This window comes from Pleurodeles waltl, chromosome 8 (genome assembly GCF_031143425.1).
Source record: "Pleurodeles waltl isolate 20211129_DDA chromosome 8, aPleWal1.hap1.20221129, whole genome shotgun sequence".
Taxonomy (NCBI): Eukaryota; Metazoa; Chordata; class Amphibia; order Caudata; family Salamandridae; genus Pleurodeles; species Pleurodeles waltl.
The window spans coordinates 1,164,484,091-1,164,497,148 of NC_090447.1; positions in this window are offsets into that span (position 1 = coordinate 1,164,484,091).

A 13,058-nucleotide genomic window follows, 5' to 3' on the forward strand; every position below is an offset into this window, starting at 1 on the left:
TATTGTTTTATTTTTGCAAATTCTAAATTAATTCAGAAAGACAAAGGTCAAAGATTGTTGAATTAGGACCAAACACCTTTTTCATCTGGATTTGCCATCTTCTATCCCAGTGCAAGGGCTATTAGTGAGCATGGATCTTCAAATGATTCAACAGGATGCAGTGAAATCAAGCTACTTCTCCACCCAACAGAAAATTGTCCAAATTAACACTTCACGATTTAATCAATACTAGTTAGTTGTGAAGTTCTATTCCCTCCTTAATGATCTTCGTGTTGCATGTGGCACCATTTTGGGGTTCCCCTTTCATGCCACAGAATCATCATTTACCTGTACAGTGAGGATGCACAACTGTGGCTGAAAATTTCCAAAATCAATGGCATCAGTTGATTGAAAGATTGCTTCACCTTTATCAAAACCAGGCCTCCCTCAAGCCTCCTTCAATCCATACCCAATAAAAGCTTGATTCATCCTCATATCTAACAATGCTAAATAAGCCCAGATCAAGGTCTAGATTACTCAACTGGAGTTTCACGCTCTAACATTCTGCAAATGTAAAATCTTTAAGATTCATGATTGACAACTATCTGATATTTAAAACCCAGATTGCCATCTCAACAGCATGATAACAACATCCCCCTCTGCACTATACTACATGTAACCCTATTCTCCTTACTCTTAATTAACTATGACTGTCTAAGCACTGGTCCTGTCTAATATGGATGGGGCCAATGCCCTTCTCTCAGCTTCAGTGACAGCACTCCGACTCCCTTAAAATAGATTTGCAATCTAATGCCCACCTCCTCCTCCGAAGACATATTGACATATCACTCCAACACTGATGGACATGCACTGTTTGCCTCATCATGCTTGCATCACCTTCAAGTCCTACTGTAAAGTCTACTGAAAAGTAAACAGGAGTGCATCACTCTTCCCGCCTAACCATCAAAGGAGGTCATTTCGTCACAGGAGTCACACAATTGTTAGGCTTGATATTTGAAAAATAAATTCCATGCCAGCATGTGATATCTATTTACTTCTGCTCACTAAAGCTCAGAATCCCAAAATATGTACCCAGGATCTGAAGCACCATCCATGGGTGCCGATTCACCAAAATGTTAGGGGTTTGATCTTAATGCCATCATAGGAAGTGACATCATATGACACTTGACTCATTTTTTTCGAGGAAGGCATGTCACATGACCCTAACATTACAATAATGGACATCGATAATGTTCAATAACAACTGTAGGATTAGAATAACAGAATAACCAGACAAATGTTTATTTTAGCTACCACTTATATTATGGTTAAGCCAGGTAATTTCTAGGGAGTTTCTCCCACCAAGAAAAAAACTGAAAAGAATGACGTGAAATAGTGTGATTTAAAGCACAATTTTTCCTTACATTTTACTAAAATGCCATAGGTGCTGAAAGACATACTGAAAAGGCACTCACTAAATATTCAAACCCGTCAAGGTGTGCCAAGCTAAGGAAACCTGAAATTCCCCGGGGAAGTTGACCCTATTGTTTTCAAAATGTGGTATGGGTGCCCCTATGTGTCAAAATGTACCTCCATTGTGCCAGGACCAGCATTTTTTGTGGATGCCCTTGTATTCCATTAGTACCTTCTTATATCACAAATGACTTAAAAATATGCCAGTGATAAAAGTTTTTTAAGTATGCAGTCTATACCATAGGAGACTCTTATGTCAAAATTTACCTCAGTATATCAGGGCACGCATTTTGTCATGGTTGCATTCCTCCCATATGGCAGGTCATCCATTTTATGCCAATAATTAGCTCCACTGTACCAGCCAGTTCCAGAATTTTGCTGCAGGGGTCCATATGTCAAGAATTTCTTCACGGGAGCCCTATATGCCATTACCTCCAGTATTCCAGGACCAGTATTTTACAATTGATGTCCTTTATACCAAGAATTAACGCCAGTGTGTTGGTGCCAGTATTTTATCACATGTGTCTTTCATGCAAAAAAATGCAACAAGTATACCAATGACAGTATCTGCACGGGGTGTCTCTATATGAGAATAATTATTTTCAGTGTGCCAGAGCCAACAACAAATTTGTAAGCATCACTTCACATTCTAAGACACACTCACCTCCACTCACTCATGTTCATTCTCTCACTCTCCTACATCCCTTGCTAATCATTCTTAATCAGTCACACTTGCATTCACTCTTTACCTCACTTATTCTCACTCACTCATATTTACTGACACTTTTGTGACACAAACCTAGTGCAAAGTAATAATGTGTAATTAGCTTTCCAATGCAAATCAGGATTCACTTTGGATAGGATCTCAAAGTAACACAACGTTGCACTATGTGCTGCTTTGCATCAAGGGGGTGTTCCATGGGAGGTACGTTGGCATTCCCATGCAACCACTCTTGGATTTTGACACATATCCCTAGCTACAAATATTGATAGATAGGAATTAGCAACACAATCTTACGCCTCCTTGAATGCAGTAATGAGGAGCAATGTTTTAATTACTCAGTTTTTCTAAATTTGCATGTGCACTACATTGTACAGCACCCATGCAAAGTGGGAAGAGCATAAAAGTGTAGTTTTTGTACTGGGAGGAAACCTATACTTCAAAGAATGCACAAATTCTTGCACTATGGTGGAACGAAGTGTGCAGTGGCGCATGATTGCCAAAAGTGCAACAGCATATGCGGAAAGAAAAACTGCACCATATATTACTAGTTGGGGGTTTGTCTCCCTTTGCCCAAGGGGTCACAGCAACTTTGATGCAGCTTTGACATTGCATCAAAGAATAGTAAATCTGGGCCTCAAGCTCTCACAAGCTCACTCATTCCTTGTCACAAACTCTCACACACACTCATACATGCTTATATATGCAAACACACATGCTCACGCATACATACACTCTTTCACACATAAACACACTCTCACCCACATGCAGACACACAGCATCCATTTAAAACTATTTTTACTTAGCTCAGCTGCCACCAGAGGTCTCTTTGCAGCTAAGTGGGATACATTTATTGGTCCTGCCAAGCTCTCCAAAGCTATGGCACTCGGTTCACATCACACTACAAATCATCACAGAGCTCGCAGATCTCAATTCGTGGAAGGCAAGCTCCCTAGGTATCTTTAAGTGCACAAAGTGACTAAAGTTGCAAGCTTGCTTCATGTCCCTGGCACTCCTCCTCACTAAGCAAACCCTAACACTGCATTAGAGGTCCCCTACCACCCTCCCGAAGGCTGCTTGGCATGCGGCAGGACGCACGTGGAGCACCCTCAGATATGTGGAAGTGTGCTACATGCAAAAATGCCTGATTTCCCCCCAATGAACTGCAATACTAACACACTTCCAACAGGAGGTGAGAAACACTGATCCAACCTCCTAACTCCACGTGTCCAGTAAATCACCTTGTTTTACCATGTAGCACCACTGCCAGAGATGAAATACTAACCAGGACGCTGCCCTGCACTCATCTTCAGCTGGCCCCCGAGAAAGCGCTGCAGCCCAGTAGTCCATCTGCCGCATCACAATCACAACCTTACATACATGACCATTCGCCACTGTTAGCGCGTCTGACCTTATTTGTTTTTTTTAATTAATTTATAAGGGGACGCGTTGGAGGTTTGATGGACCTTTTGACTGCGCTTAGAGCAATTCCCACCAGAAGACTCAGTTTCAATACCAATCAATAACAATACCAATCAATAGGATCAATCATCTTAGGAGTCAGCAATTTCCACACACCATGAACCCTTTGGCCATGAATAACCACGCCTTTATGTAAAAGTTTGAATGTTTATTTCTGTATATTAACAATGCTAATATCACGTTACTTAGGGCCTCATTACAACTTGGCTGTGCCAGGGGGCCCAGCGACTCCGCTTTCCACCAGCCTTTCCATGGCGGTTCCTACCATTAAGCAGATAGGATAAAAAGAGCAAAGCCATTCTGAAAACCTTTCAGTAAACAGTAGTGCTAAAATTGTGTTCTTTACACCATAGTTCAAAGATTGTCCAGGGTTTTGAAAAAGATGCAAGGGTGGAAAACTTTCTAGATTCTTCATTGGAAATAGCCACTTCTAGAATATCCTAATCTTTCAAGCACAAACCTATCACCCCATGATTTGAAGGAGCTTTAGTGATCTTTGTATTAGATTGTGATAACTCATTGGTGATGGCTCTATTGGGCAGATGGAGACATTGATGAACTGATAATTGTATTAGCAACGGAAGACACAATCTCTGAGGCTAAAAAGAGGCGACTAAGATTACTGTTATATTCTCTCACTGAAACGTCTGATGCACCATGGGAGGAAGGGGATGGGAAGAAATTAGTACAGAAGACCCATTGGCAATGTAACAGACAAGGTATCTGTTCCCCATGCCTCAGTGGAACACATCTCTGGACAGAATTGAGAAACAAGAGCATTGGATGGGAACACAAACAGATCAAGTCATAGCTGACTAAGGTAAGCAAAGATCTGTTGGATGGTCTCAATTGTCAATTAGAAATTTACTGAGGATGGAACATTTCTGTTGTTGCTCCCCAGAACGTTCATCCCCCTCATAGATAACTGATGCTTTCCACTCAAGAGCAAATGCAAATGGCTACTGCTTCCATGGATTTGTCTTTTGCCCTCCTCTTTTCGGTGATTGGTATAGTTGCAGGCAACCTGGTTGCACATAAAACAATGGTTTTCCTTCTTATGGGGGATAGATAATGAAGGGTCCTAAGAATTGCTGATAACTCTCCAGTTGGAAGTCTGGACATAATCTACTGACTATTCTCCTTTCACTTCAATTCCTTTCACAGTGGCTCCACACCACCATATTGCAACTATTGTTACGGCTAGGGGAAAAGTAGCATTAAGCATGACACCACCCTGCATATTCTTTGGGACTTGCCATCATCTTTGGTAATTGAACCTGAGACTGGAATCAGCACTCTCAAGACATCTCAGTCTGGAGAGTTCCAATTCCAACGAGTCAATAGAAGATAAAAGAGAGGCATGAGGTGATGTGCTCAAGGAACAGCTTGAACTCTCACCCATAATCTGGCAGGAGCTTTCTCAAGTGAAGGCAGCTGAATTGGAGAATCCTGAAGCATTCTCCTTGATTCTGGAATATGAACGTGAGCCCTTTCCGTATTGAATAGGGCCCAGATAAACAGTCTCTCTTGAGCTGAATTCATGTTTGAGTTTTGTAGATTCAGCATTAAGTTTCATGTTTGTAGACAGTTGCCAACCCTTCCAACGTCTGGTTCCTCCTTAGAAAAAGGAAAAAAGGAGCAGAAAGTAACCAACCATCTGAATAAGGATATATCGTAACACATTCTTGTTGGAAACAGGGTCTCTAGTTGGCAGTCAGTTTACACCCTGTCCAGGTAGGGACCCTCACTCTAGTCAGGGTAAGGGAGATGCACAGCTCAGATAGCCCCTGCTCACCCCATTGGTAGCTTGGCACAAGCAGTCAGGCTTATATCAGAGGCAATGTGTAAAGTATTTCTATCAACACACACAGTAACATAGTGAAAACACAACAAAAGGACTCTACACCAGTTTAGGAAAATAGCCAATATTTATCTAAATCATACAAGACCAAAATGACAAACTCCAACATACACAAGCAAAGGTATGAATTTTTAAAGTAAAATGAGTCTTATTCCATAGTAATCAATGGATGTGTTGTTTTAGCACAAAGTACCTGGTATGTATCAAAAATAAAGCTGCACTGGCGGGCACGCATCAGTAAAGCAAGTGATGCGTCGATTACTTACTCACAAGTGAGGCTGTGCATCGATTCTTTCTCTGCTGGGCAAGTAAAGTGTTGATTCTTTCCTCGCAGGGAAGAGATGGGTCGATATCCAGACAAGCATCCTCAGGTCTGTGCGGTGATGTTGCAGGTTTTGACACCAAGGAACGATGCATGGAAATTGCGGGCGCATGGCAGTATTGAGTCCGGGCTGAGCTGGCAATGGGTCAATTTCACCAGCACTGCATCGATTTTTCAACCGCGGTGCACGTGCTGCGTCGATTTTTCTGCTGCTCGGCTCCGGTGTGTGGATTTTCACCTTGGGTTCACCAGCTTCTACTTTCAAGGGCCCAGGGACTGGATGTGGCACTATTTGGCAGGGTAGGAGTCTCAGCAAGAGAGTCCAGGGGCTGGCAGATGAAGTTGTTGATGTCCATGGGACTTATGAACAGGGAGGAGGCTCAGTCCAAGCACTTGGAGAAACATCACAAGCAGGTTTTCAGAAAGCAAAGTCCAGTTCTTTCCCTTCTTAGCAGAAACAGCAGGCCAGCACAGCAAAGCAACAGGCAGAGTGGCAGGTACTCCTCAAGCATCAAGCTCTTCTCCTTGACAGAGGTTGCTCTTGATCCAGAAGTAATCTAAAATTCTGGGGTCAGCAGTCCAATATTTATACTCATTTCTGCCTTTGAAATAGGCAAACTTGATGTTCACAAGATCCTGCTGCCTTGCCCAGGCCTGGCCCAAGACACACTCTAGTCTGTATTGTGTGAAGGCAGGCACAGCCCTTTCAAGTGCAGGTGACAGCTCCTCCCTCCCACTCTAACCCAGGAAGAGGCATCAGGAAATGCAGGACGCACATCAGCTCTCTTTGTGTCACTGTTTAGAGTGAATTCACAAACAGTCCAACTGTCAATCTGACCCAGACGTATATTCAGCAGCCAGACAGAGGCACAGACTGATAAAGCAAAAAAATGCCCTCTTTCTGAAAGTGGCATTTTCAAATAGCCAATCTAAAAACCAACTCTACCAAAAGATGTATTTTTAAATTGTGAGTTCCGAGCCCCCAAACTCCAAATCTCTATCTGCTCCCAATGGGAAACTGCACCTGGAAGACATTGAAAGGCAGTCCCATGTTAACTTATGGGAGAGATAGGCCTTCCAATAGTTTAAACCGAAATTGGCAGCATTTCACTATCAGTATATGTAAAAAACCATCAGTACATGCCCTGCCTTTAAAATACACTGCACCCTACCCAGGGGTCAACCAAGGGCCTACCTTAGGGCTGTCTTACGTGTAGTAAAAAAGGTAAGGATTAGGCCTGGCAAGTGGGTACACTTGGCAGGTTGAATTGGCAGTGCAAGACTGCACACACAGACACTGCAGTGGCGGGTCTAAGACGGTTTATAGGACTACTCGTGTGGGCACAATCAGTGCTGCGGGCCCACTAGTAGCATTTGATTTACAGGCCCTGGGCACCTCTGGTGCACTTTACTAGGGACTTACCAGTAAATCAAATATGCCAATTATAGATAAGCTAATCATCAATACAATTCAAACACAGAGCAAATGCACTTTAGCACTGGTTAGCAGTGCTAAAGTGCCCAGAGTCCTGAAGCCAACAAAAACAGGTCCGAAAAAGTAGGAGGAAGGAGAAAAACAATTTGGTGATTACACTGCAAAAAGGGCCAGGTCCAACAATTCTAAATTAAGACAAACTACCACAGGTGTCAGTATCTTGTAAAGACTCTTGGGGCTGATGAGAGGTAAAAGGGACAGGTTTTTAATTAATAATGGTGTTCATTTTCTTTGAGATGAAGTGGTGATGGATAGGGAAATGGAAATATGCATCCTGAAGGTCTGGAGTCATTACAAAACCCCCACTGAATATCACCTGGAACACTTATTGTACTCTAGCCAGCCTGAACGGGATATAACAAACTGGTTCACAAAATGCATATCTAGAACTAGTTGATGTTTTCTATAAGGTTTTGGAACTAAAAAAAGAAAGGAATATATCCCTCAATGTCTCTGAGGGGACTGCACTATTATTATTGCCCCTTTGACCAGGTGGCCAGAAGTTTTTTTTTTACTAATGCTTTTATTTTTATGCCTGATCTTGGTAGTGGCACGTCACAAAAAATGATTCTGGAGGAAGACCTTTTTGATTTATAAAATAACCATCTGGTATAATTGATAGAACTTGCTTGCCTTTTATTGGGGCTCTCTATTCACCACAAAACCTAAATAGTCTTCCTCCAGTTTCTATCCCCTGATAGTTATTGGGGGTTGTTGCTGAGACTGTTTCAGCCAGGATTGTTTAGCCTGAGCAGTCCCACAGCAATGGGCTTGGCCACAAAAGGGATGGCAAACTTCTTGCAAACCCTGTATTGTCTGTTTCTGTAAGGATGATTTCTTTGTTGTAGTAGATCAGAATGGATGCAGTATTTTTCCTTCTCCATTTTCTGAACTATTACATTTAACTTGGGTGTAAAGAGCTTAGGACCCAGGAAAAGTTGTTGACAGATCAATTCTCTACAAGGTGTGTTTAATTTCCATATCTTAAACCATAGATATCCTCTCCCAATTATTGCTGCTCCATTGCCAATTGTAGAAGACCACAAAGAATAAAAAGTGGTGTCAGAAAACTTTGCTAATAAATCCATATTTCCTCAAATAGCCTTTAGATGTTTTCCTATTGAATGGCAATCAAATAGCTTCTGAAAATCTTTTAATAGAGTCTAGGTAGTGATGGCTGCACATGAGTGTATTAAAATATTAAAGTTTGTTGTGGTGTACACCCATTTGAGGGCACTTTCAACCTTTTTATCTATTAGAGCACTCAGAATTGAGCACTCAAATGCCAAAAAGGCAGTGGATGCTATGCTTGAGAGTATAGTAATAACTTTGAATAGTTGTTAAAAAAAACGTTTTTATTTTATTTTATTGCAACCAAAAACAACAACTGGTAGTGTAAGATAACTGAAGGTCAGCATCATGGATGCCCCATGTTGACATCTCAAAGTCACAAACACATCTATATTTTGAAAATATATTGATAGTGAGTTTACAGTGATTTACACATCATGCTACTATATCTTACAATCCCATTAATATTATATAACGGCGGTGCAGCAGAGATTTGGCTGCTACCTTTGACTTCATAATATTGATCTATACATGGGTATAGTGAAATTATATTGTGCAAATTTATAGCAAGCTAATTGTAAAGAGATGCACTGAAAAGCTTATATTTAGGTGCTTTCACTGTAGACTAAGATGTATATGTGTGTGTTATAATCATCTAGATTTAAAGGTAATCACTGATTTTGATTTTGTATGATTCCTTATGATGTTAGAAAATAGTCGCACTTGAAACCATAATGATTTTTTGATTAATGTGCATCAAATGTAATAGGCTAATGTTGGAAAACATGAAGTTTTCAGTCATATTTACTGGCATGTATAAACAAAGTTATTTTGTTTTATATCTTACTGTAACATGAAGTTAAATGAGATTTATTAATGACGATTTTATAAATGAAATTTCTACATGTTTACATATGTTTGCTTAACATGAATGAAAAATATGCCATTTTAATTCTGCTTTAGTTAAGTTGTGTTAAGGCCTGATAGGCCTCAGTTTCACATAATGGGGGGAAGTTGCCTTCTTTTTGTTAATGTGTCATTTTTTCCAGTTGGAGTTCCTATGAAATGTTAGTTTGGAAATAGATGTACTATTGTTTTCTTTATAGAGAGCCTGAGAAATTTACCTTGAAAACAGCACATCCAGAGACTGAGAACATGAAGACTGACTGTATTCATAAATTGTTTTAAAAGTTGTACAGAAAAGTAAGGATGCATACCTTCCCATGACAGTCTTAGGTACTTGTCCGGAAGTTGCAGATGTCTTTCGTATGATGCGAGAGGAATGGACAATGACATTTTTCGATCTGTGTTGCGATACCAATGGACAAATCATTGTTTGCTTTGGTCTTTAATTAATCGATTTCAGTTAGTTGAGAAAAGAGATTCCCTGTGACTTTGAGAGGTACAGACCTCTTTGCTCTTCCCTCACCTTTTACCAAATGCTTAGCTGAGAGGACTTAGATTTTTCTATGGCACATGAGAAGACTCTTGACTCAGCTTCTGAGATGCTGCCACCTTTCCTTTTCTCTTTTTTTTGCCAGTTTTAGTTGGTTTCCTTTTGCCCCAAATGATTCTTTTCAGATTCCTTTTTGTCATGTTTTGTGGTTAATTCCTATCCTTATGTCCTATAAAGGAAGAATTCCCATGGGCCCTAGCTAGCTAAATTTTATGACATTGGGTGCACTAATGTGTAACATAACAGGACTGCGCTTGTTTTCCGAGCATGACGTTTTGCTTTGAATATTTATTATAATGGTTATTTAATGCTTAGTTTGTTTTGTGTTAGTCCATCTAAATTTCTTCCGCTGTTTTGATCACCCTGTGGTGATACTGTATTTTTACAGTTTGGTTTTGAGAATTCTCTATATTAATCCGAGCATTAACTTTTAATAAACCTTTTAGCTTTATTACCGGTTTGCGTTTTTATTGTGTGGCCAAATTGGTCATACTGTAAATTTAATGTTGATTGATTGTTATGATGATCGCTCTTACCACCTGCTTTGGGTGAGAAGATTTGTTGACATCGATTAGAGCATACCTGAAATGCTCCATCCACAGCTTTCCCCATTTTGCCATTCAACTTTCATTTGCACTTTCTTCTTGACCTAACAGATACTGCCAAAGAGGATCCCAAATGTCTCTAGGCCTTGATGGCCTCTGCAGTTATGATGCGCTTACTTCTGAGTAATTGCTACTCATAGATAAATCAACAATCCAACCTTTGATAGTAGGCGTTTTGCCTCGCCCACAGGCCATGGGGATCCTTCGCTTCGCCATAAGCAGAACCAATGCAGTATATTTTCTGTGAGTCTTAGAAACTTATTTTACATATACCAACAGGGCAACAAACAGTTACATCTCTAACCTGAAAGTTATCATTTTGTAAAACACATTGAGGGCCTGATTACGAGTCTGGTGCTCCATGGACTGCCAGAGTCATGGTGGCGCTCGGACTGCCACCGAAAGGGGTGGTCCGACAACTCTATTATGACCGTAGGGGAGCCACCAAGGTCTGATCGCCGGCACCACCAGGTTGCCCACAACCTGGCCGTGCTGGTGGTCTCAATCCGCCAGGGCAGCGCTGGATTATGAGCCCCAATTCCACCAGCCTTTGCATGGCTGTCCCATCGCCATGCAAAGGCTGTCGGAAAGGGGGTGCCAGGGGACCAATGGGGGCCCCTGCACTGCCCATGCACTGAGATTGTTAATGAGCAGTATCAGAGGTGAGTGTAATGTAGTAGTGTTTATATTCTCCTCCAACCTTGTCCATCGCAAGATCATGTAACCCAATGTGTAAATTTCCTTCCTGAGTCTCTGCATCTTCCTTGAGATAACCGTATTTAAGGAAATTGGAACAGCCACGCCTTTTTCTATTTTATAGTACGGAGCATGCCTAACATTGAGAAACCAGTGGTGCGCTTGTCAGATGAAGTATTGCACTAAAAAATCTGAGGCAGAAAACCCACCCTCCCTTAAATTAATTGTCATATATTCCAGCTTACTATTGGCGTTTTACCTTCCCCAGCTAATGTTATGATAAGGGACCTTAACTGTTCAAAACATTTGAGGTTTAGTGGCAGCAGGATAATCTGGAACAGATACAATAAGCCCCACCATTTTCAATATGGTCACTCGCACAGACATAGACAATGGCAGCATATTCCATTTTTTTACTTGCATGGAAAAATTAAGCAGCCATTTGCCATAATTTTCTCTACTGATGAAGTCAAAATCTCAGTATTGTTTTATACTTAAAAATATTATAGATGAGTCCAGCAATTGTATTGGATATTTGATCTCTGATGGCATAGTAATTCTAGTTAGGGGCAGAATCCTAGTTTTACACTACTATATGGCCAGACAACACCATCTGAGGAAGTCTATTACTCCTCTGCTAAGGGACTAAACCAGGCACTCTATACTTGAATGTAAGCCCCTGTGTCGCAGCTCAGCACATTGATGGGAAGAATCAACGTGAACAGTGGCATCAGTTTCTTCACTCGTTTGAGCAAAACATCTGCTCAAGAAATGTACAATTAAAAACAGATATGCTTACCTTTACTGTACCACTCTTGAGACGGGGCAGGTAGGAGGTGGGAAATGGACAGTGTAACTTCATGAAAGGAAGGCAAGGAGGAAAAATGAAAGTGAGGAAATACTTCCGAAAGCTTTCTTCAGGGAACCCTTGGGTAAGGAAACTGGCTTGAGGGTGCGGGCCACCTCATAACGTGAGGAGGACTGAGAAACATGATCAGTTTACAATTCTTCAGTCACAAATCTAAAATTATATCATCCTGTTGACAACGTCAGTGGAACATGTAGTAAATTTAAACAAAGATCACAAGTAAAGGCTGCACCTGCGCTCACAGGCAGCCACAGTTTCCTAAAGAGAAAAAAAATGTTTCTAAGACCACAGTCGTTTCCAAGCCGTTATAAATGATGAAACATTGATTTCTAACTTCAAGGTACAAGTGCCTGCTATTAAAGGAGAGTACCAACAGTCACACTGTGTTATAGAAAATGTGGTTGACCTTTTCCAAAGTTTAAATGCAACCTGAAAACCCACTTTTTGTCTATCCCCCTCCACCTTCCAGTCAGCTTTGACTTGAAGAGCGGCAAGAGGCGTGCCCTGGTGCAGAGCACTGGATGCATCCACTCACCCGATGGAAGGCATGTTTATTATATTATGTCTCCTCAGAGGTTTATGCAAGCATGGAAATGACTTGTCTGCTGCGTGGGGGTTTAAAGTGCACAGAATTACAATGTGAGCGGTAATAATTTACAATCTGCAATTCATAGTAACTTTCCCTGTATATAATTAGGGGTGCATAATTCAATTAATATTTTGCATTCTGAAGCATGGCTATTTCTCGTGAGAACCATGTAAAATATGCAAAGTACGTTAGGGTTCTTGGAAGAGGAGTCTTTTCATGTGAATATCCGGACTTTATCGGGGCTGTCTAATCGCCAGGTCCCCATATTTATGTGTGCACCAGTGTAGTGGTCTCACGTAGTTTTGCCTCGTGTGTGTCCGCTGTCGATTTAGATGTGAAGCAGTCGCATACGAAATTCTCACCGGTTACCGGCTGCAATAGGTACCTGAAACGGGAAAAGTTACACACTACAGGTGTGCAGCTAATTAGGAACCATGTGA